Raw genomic sequence first — 8,657 nt, forward strand, 5'->3', positions numbered from 1 at the left:
TAAAACTAATTTTGTAACAGTAGTTTGCGAGGATTAGATGCAAATTATCAAACTATAGTTTCAGCTAATTGCTCCGTGTTAGCGAAAACCCATCGTCGGTGAATGCTTAACATAGTTAATCCATTTAATCTGTATTCATTCATGGTGCTTCTTAGCCATCTTTTAATTGAATGAAAGTAACTAAATGAACGCTCGTTAGTCATATTTGTACAGAGCTGTGAAAGCAATATCAGCAGAGCCTATCTAATAATCGGGTAAAACGATTCGCTCTTGACTTGAATAGAAATTTATCAATGAAAATGCAGATGCCTTGTCTAAAGAAAATCTGACTTTTGGTATAGAAACCAAGAAAGGGATTATTAAATGGATTTCAAAAGTCGGATAGATTTTTTGCTGACTGATTGCTTCTATGCTTTTGTCGGCCAGCAATGCGAGCGGCGGTTATAACAACATTCAAACGCATTGCAATGTCGCCTTATTCTTTTAAAACGGCAGTCGTGACATTCTCCGCATCTTTCCTATGAACTCATCTCACGTCAAGAATAATTTTAATCTACTGGTTGGCTTTGACTGTCAAGTGTCTTCAATTGAGATGCATTTGCTAAGTTCCAGTATAGCGGAATGTTATAAATGAACATCTGCACACCGCTGCTGCATTTGATGAGCACTACGCTGATTGATAAGAAAACATTTCTGTTGGAAAATATCTAGGTATCTTCGAAGAAGTACGATTTTGCGGCAAACACTTCAAGACGAAATTCAATCACCAGTAGCCGGACGCATATTCACCATGGCTATCTTACACAAGGCGACTCAAAGGTGCTTTCCGTAAATACGGTGTGTTGTTTCTACCGTCAGCCAGAACGATGAGAGATTGTTGAGATCTTTTTCCATTACCTTTCACGAAGTACAAGGACGTGCACGATTATTGCAAAGCTCATGTACAGTCCCAGGGATATCAGACTGCAGTGTAATCTGTAGAATCGTGCATGAAAGTCTTCCAGTGAGCATACAGCTTCACCAGTCTTCATGAAAACTAATAGAAAAAAAAAGTACTGTCGACATTTGTTTCCTACGTCATTTTTTCAGACATTTTTTAGAAGAAATTAATAAAAATTATAAACTTAAATACGAAACTCTATTTTATGTTGAAATATCCAAAAGAATCCCTAGTAGCATAACACTTGCAAGTAAAGAATACGAAAATTTAAGTTAAAATGCTCTTGGATTCGGTGGAACACAAGATGGAGGGGCCGGCTGGAGATCGCCGGGAGAACTTATTCACGGTCTTAATGGAAGAGAGTGATAGGCTGCAGCCGCATCGCCATTTGCCACAGAAGGCACTGATGGTCAGGTAAGATTAAAAACCTGTGTATCGCGGCCAGGGCTGCCAGACGGAGGATGCAGAGGGCTACTCGTAATCGCTTAATAAATTGAAAGAATGCTATTTGACAGGCTTTGTACTGAACTGATTACGGCGGGTGGTCTCTCCCCGGCACAAATCGGGTTTTTCAGGGGACATTAGACTGTGAACGCCCTCTGCAAGGTGGTAAAGTGGATAGGAGACGGACATTCCGGCACTAGGAGAACCAGACAGATAGCTCTTCTGATACTCTTGGACATCTGAAAGCATTCCCTGGCGTGTGGTGGGGGATGAACTACGCCGTCGTGGAATTTGTGAGGGACTGAAGACTCTTCTTCGCAGTTTTTTGAGGGATAGAGAACTAATGGCTCACTCGGAAGAGGGAGAGGTGAGTTATTTCATGAAGACCGGTGTGCCTCAGGGTTCGGTTTTGAGTCCTCTACTATAAGATATCGTCTTCGATGGCGTGTTATGACTTCCCTTCCCGCCGGAGGTAACTCTGCTAGCGTATGCTCACGAGCTGGCCGTTATAGTGGCGGGCAGCTCAGAAGAGGAGGGAGAAACCTTCACTACCTCAACTATACGGGGAGTGAGTGGATGGCTACAAGGGAAAGGCCTGGCGCTGGCCCCGACCAAGATGAGGATGGTAGTGATAGCCGGGCGAAGGAGGTTTCAAAACATCACGATTGATGTGAATGGTGTGCAAGTGAGAGAATCGCCATGTCCAAAATACTTAGGTGTGTGGTTCGAGAAATCGGGGCTGTTCGGAAAACACCTACTAGAGGTGATAATTCTGCGATAAGGCAGAACAGGTCACACACAGTTTGGGTCGACTTATGGAGAATACACGAGGTCCACGCCCATCCAATTGCAAACTACTAATGTCAGCATTAACTACTAATGAATAAAGCAATTGTTCAAAATTTAAGGAGTGCACAGCGAAGAGCCTTAATTATATGCACTGGTGTTTTAAAACAACCTCCTACGGGGCTACCACCGTATTGGGAAAGCTCTCTCAATCGATTTAGTGGTGAAAGTTTGGGCAGCCATGTGGAGATTGTGAAGAGGCCGGGAGGCCGAGGTATTTGGGATGCGGTTTCGAGCCATTACAAGAGTGGAACGGCGATGACAATGCACCGGATCTGAATTTCGTTCAATTGTCCATCTCCCGCCTGCGAAAGAGGCTGCAGAGCCTCGCAATGGAAGCATGACAGCTGGAATGTGAAATCACGGCTAAGGGAAGATCCTTGTGTAGGTTTATACAGGATTTGAGGGATGGTATGCCTCGAGCTCGTTTTTTAAGGGCAACAGGTGCCCGGGTGCTCACCAACCACGCTAATTTGAACTAATATCTGTTTCGGTTCCGTCAGGCAGCTGATGAGCTGTGCGTCTGCGGGGAGGTCCAGTCAAATGAACACCTGATGTTTGACTGCCCTGCTCTTGTGGAAGCCACAGATCGGGTCACCCTGAAACTTAGAAGTCAAGGAGAAAATTGGCCACTCTAAGCGGCGAGTCAATGTGGCGAGAGCCGCATTGTCGGACTGTGTGGAAGTTCATAGATGCGGATGCTTTGTTCAACTGGCATCGGTAGTTTGCTTAAGGGAAAGACTCTTACCGCATTGCCGTGGGAAGCTAGCCCTGAGTATGGCTGATCACGAGCCAATTATTATGGCTCCAAGCGCTACAAAACTGTGGACAGTTACTTGCTGACATTCAGCGACCTAGGCGTGGCAGCGAATTCCTGTCTAAACAATATAAATTTATTATGGATGTCAAATATATTTTAAGTAGCTGACGGGGTGCACCTACCCATTTTGGCAAATGTATGACAAGTGAGCGGTTGGAACACTAAGCCGATGGTGTATGGCACCACGCTTAGTCCGCTTATGCTGTTAGGTAAGCTCTAGGAGCTATGTTAGGATACTGGTAGCTAAATTGCTCGAGGCTCAGTTATCGTTTGTGGCACAGACATTCCGTCTTATGCTATAGGGTGACCGAATGGGGTGATGGCGGGAGAAATGCCGAGCAAACCAATCTACATGGAGGCAGAAAATGTAATCGCTGGTATGCCGCCAATAAACCTCCAGGCGTTGTTCAAGAAACGATTGTACGAAGGGTGGCCAAGAACACAGCAAGTCAACTCCTACCTCAGGAATGGCATGAAAGCTGGTCTGTTACTACGAAGGGTATGTGGATAGACCAATAATACCAAAGTTGAATAAATCGCTCAAGCGTGTACACGGGGAGACAAACTACCACGTCACCCAAATGCTATCAGGACACGGAGAATTTGGCGAGAATCTCCACCGCTTTAACAGACGGCCGGTTGGTGAATGTATATACTGCGGGAATGGGATTCCCCGGAACAAACTTTTTCCGATGTCCTAGGTGGTCGGATGTGCTAAGGGATAGGCTTCTACTAAAACTGACGCCAGAGAATATGACAAATTGGAGACAAATTGAAGGCCTAGTTATCCACACTATTGCAACAAAGGGAGAGGATTATAGGCTCTGGTCCGCAGAGGCGTTAGGGAATATCTGACTGCGAACAGGAGATGGAAAAAAAATTAAGTGCTTTTAAAGTAAGAACCGCGCTTATGTAAATTTTACTGTACATACATTGCATGTTAATTAAAATTACGAAATAAATGTCACAGCAGTTGGTAAAAAATGTTATAATATCCATTCATTTTAATAAAGTGGATATATATATATGTAATAAGCTATAATAAAAAAAAGTAATTATTATATATAATAATAATAAGTAATACGTTATATAAAAAAACCATTGTGGGGGAAAACAGAAAAGGCCCCACGCATGTAAGTAGTACATGCAATTTTTTTACGACTGAAAATTTTGTTTTTTCGTGCCTACCACCAGCCATCCACTTTATTAAAATGAATGGATATATATATATATATATATATATATATATATATATATATAAATTATTTTTAGCGTTAATTAGACGAGGTTAGCGAGCGGAGCGAATGTAAGTTATGTTTGATTAGATTATGTTGATTCCGTGAAATGACAAATCGTACGTATATCAACATAACCTTTCTTTTTCTGAACCACCGTAAGATATTGCTTCAGAGGATATGTATGAACGTAAAAGAACCGTCGTCTTATACAGTCTCAGGTCGTGTATTTCTGAGATGTGTGGTTAATTGAAACCCAACCACCAATGAGCACCGGTATCCACGATCTAGTATTCAAATCTGTGTAAAGGCCTTTTACTAAGTTTTTTTATTATTTTTGCTTTTACTAGGATTTGAACCTTAGACTTCGAAATCAGCTGATTTATGATAACTAGTTAACCACTAGACCACCCCGGTGGGCATATCAAAATAACCTAACCAAACATAACCTACACTCGCTAACCTCGTCTTTTTTCTTTTTCCTGTTTAGCCTCCGGTAACTACCGTTTAGATAATTCTTCAGAGGATGAATGAGGATGATATGTATGAGTGTAAATGAAGTGTAGTCACTTGTTCATTCTCAGTTCGACCATTCCTTAGATGTGTGGTTAATTAAAACCCTACCTCCAAAGAACACCGGTATCCACGATCTAGTATTCAAATCCATGTAAAAATTACTGGCTTTACTAGGACTTGAACGGTGTAACTCTCGTCTTCCAAATCAGGTGGTTTGGGTAGACGCGTTAACCACTAGACCAACCCGGTGGGTTGACGCTAACCTCGTCTAATTAACGTTAAATATACAAATTATATTGAACTTATTAATAACAAAAGAATATAATAAGTTATATTGGTGAAAAAACAGGAAAGAGCCCGTTTTTGTGTGAAAGTAACAACTGCACCGACTCTATAACGAAAAATGCGTGGTTAGTTAGTTGTAGTAGTTTACTTTTATATACTTGATAAATAGCGTCTGAAATATTCCCGTCTAGTCGTGAAATGAGACGGGAGTTTTAATATTCAAGAAAACTTGTTGCCGCAAGTAACAGTAGTTATTAAATCTGCTCACAGATAGTGCCTGACATCTGTTTTTGTAATAGTTTCAAAAAGTTATTTTAAATTTTTTACATAATTTTTGTTTTATTATTTTTTTTACATTTTTTGCATCTTGAAAGGCAGGGCAGCTACTTCCCCTTGACAACCTCTTGATACATCCATGAGTTCAAATAATCATAAAAAAATGTTTACTCCTATCTGATGTAAATTTAAAGTGTACTACTTTTTTAAACACAAAACAGATTTTATATTCTCTTAAATTCCCATACAGTAATACTTTTATTTTTAAAAAAAAATCATTCAACTCGCTAATAGTAATGGATTTATGAAACTATAAGTGGTCCATAATTTGAATATAAAGCCCTTTTCGTTAAGGAATTATTAAAGTCAGATTCAAGGATAGTTTTGAAGCTTACATACATTTTAAAAAATAATAATAAATTAACAATTCAGATGTTGGTTGAAATAGTTCTTTAGTATGACACTGAGTTCATTTCAATTCTGACATGCTTCTTCTACTTCAGCATAACGCATTGAATTCTTCAAGGGTGTCTGTCAAAAACTATTATGAAAAATTAATGCACTAAAGCATCTGTCACAAACTAATACCCATAATTAGAGACAATTTGTTAGATAAAACACAAACATACCAAGCCACAGTAAATTCATAATACCATCATACATCAACCAACAGAATCAAACTGTACAAATCATCTCTTAAAAACAGGTAACACATACAAAGACATTAACCACAACATTCAAATTTTACTTTCTTATTTACTGCTTCCCACCACAGCCTGTGTAGGGCCTTCGACAAGATGCCATTCCATTCCTCTCTATCTGTCGCTTCTCATCCTCTAACATTCATCCTCAATCCATTGCCTCCTTGGTCTCCCCTTCAATCTGCACTCTTCAGGGTTTTCCTCTATAAACTCCCTTCACATCCCTGCCTTCACTCATTCTTTAGCATTTAAAATGTTTCCCAACCAACTCAACCTTCTCACCTTAATCTAACCAATAATATCCTACCTGCCAAAACTTTCCTTCAATTCCTGGTTGGTACGTATTCTCCACTCACCATTTTTACACCAACTATACATTTTCCATTATATTTCCCCCCCCCCCAGATATGCAGCATATCATTATCTTTCTTTGTCAGAACCCATGTCTCTGAATAGTACAAAATCACTGACAGTTATTGTGTTATAAATCTGTATCTTAATTTTCCTTGACACTGTCTTGATGACAGAAAATGTCTTGATTTCTGTCTTGACAGAAATTTTCTCACTACGTAATAACAGTGACTTCCAGATGCTATCTTTGCCTTTACATCAATGTGTGTATCACTTACTGCAATTTGGTACAAGAATATTAAGGACATCCTTATTACAAACATCCTGTCCATTTTGTACGTTTTAAATCAACGAGGACAGCAATGTGTATTTGTATGAACTCCAGGGCATGCTAGTATTGCAGGAAACGAAAACACAGACAAAGCTGCCAGAATGGCAACAGTCTGTGATAACTTGGATATAATTCCTGTTCAAGTGGCAGATGTTAAAAAAACTTGTTACCTAATGTTAACAAATACAATAAGAAACAGGTGGAGTAACGAATGGAAAAGATTATATGAAACTAAACACAGTTAAAACTTCTCCATATAAATTGAAGAGCGAGGTGAAGCTGACTCGCCAAGAACAAGTGGTGGTGACCAGACTCAGAACTGGTCACACACGAATAACAAATTCATATTTGTTAACCGGCAAACAAAGACAAATGTGCAGTGTTTGTAATAAAGTATTTAGTCAAGCATCTAATGGAAGAGTGTATCATATATGAGGACCTCAGAAAGAGGTTCGATATAACAAATAATATTACTGCTGATTTGGAAAATGGAAAAGAAGAAAAAATAGTTGCGTATTTGCATGCCAGTGGACTATTAACAAGTCTGTAAGTCAACAAAAGTTGTTGCTTAAGAATTCGCTATGTGAAGTAATTTTTTCTATGAACATGGATGCTTTTTAATCATCTTGGTATTGTCAAGACTTTTTATTTTTATTTTTGTTTTATTTTAGTATCAGAGCCCTTTTCACCCTTACTGGATTATTAGTGTATTATTATGTGCGTGTTTAAATGTTTCATATATTGTTATTTTTGTGTTTTTAAATAAAATATGAGGGCCCTTTACACCCTTATATATGATGAACCTGGTGGGGATTTAAAACCTATTTTAGAGAATCTGATGAGGGCTAATGACTTAGAAGTTGATGCAGACATAAACAAAAAATATTTGAATTAAATGATATTAATGATATTAAGTAAGTCAGGCAGTACCTGACTAGTCGGCTCGGATTAAATTTATGGGAAGTGGGTGACTGGGATAATTCAGGCAGGATCAATGATCCGGGGTATCACTAGCCGTCTCCGCCCGCACCTTGTATCATACTGACTGGCGAAATTATACTCTATGTATACTTAAACATCTGTGGCAAAGGATCCGCGTAAAAACCCTCGTCTTGGATAGCCTTTGTTTTCGGAAGCGAAGTGAAGGAACAGTGAAGATTTTCCGAATATAAAGAAGCCGGATCAAACCAAGTTTCAACCAAAGAGAAGTCCAGTGATACCAAAATATTTAGTTATTGCAAGAAAGGTAGGGGATTTTTGAAAAATCAGTCCATTCGTGATAACTCGATGCATCACGAGAGCCGCCGGAGGTCCGGCATAGAATGTTAGGGAGACTGCATTGGACTATTTGTAGAAACTGTGAACGACGTACAATCAACACCGTTACTTAAAGCTAAGAAGATTGGAGTACAAGAAGTTGAGGTCACACTACATGGTATATTAAATACCTCTAAGGATGTTGTGCATAGAAACTTATTCAACTCATTGAAGAGAACATCGTCGAAGAGTTACATGCCCGAGGAGTAGATGCGTGTCGACAATTGAACACTCGGCGAAACGGGGAAGTTGTTCCCTCTGCGTCAAACTTCCTGACCTTCAATAAACCGAAGTGTCCGGAAAAAATTAAACAGGATTTCATAGATTCGGTACCTGAGTGTGCTCTTGGATGATCGAGGTACTTTTAAAGATCATTTTCGGTCGGTCGGAAACAAGGCTTGTGCCGCATTTAACAGCTTGCGGCGAGTGTCGGGCTCGACGTGGGGCCTGGACTTTGTGGCTCTGAGAATACTGTACAAAGGCCTTTTTGAGTCGATAATGTTGTTTGCCTCAGCTGTGTAGACACAACGACTTGAGATGCAGTATTATCGTTCTCTGTTGAACCGGTCTCAGCGCTTGGCGCTGTTGGCGTTAA

The sequence above is a fragment of the Lycorma delicatula genome, chromosome 1, assembly GCF_047948215.1.
Source record: "Lycorma delicatula isolate Av1 chromosome 1, ASM4794821v1, whole genome shotgun sequence".
NCBI lineage: Eukaryota > Metazoa > Arthropoda > Insecta > Hemiptera > Fulgoridae > Lycorma > Lycorma delicatula.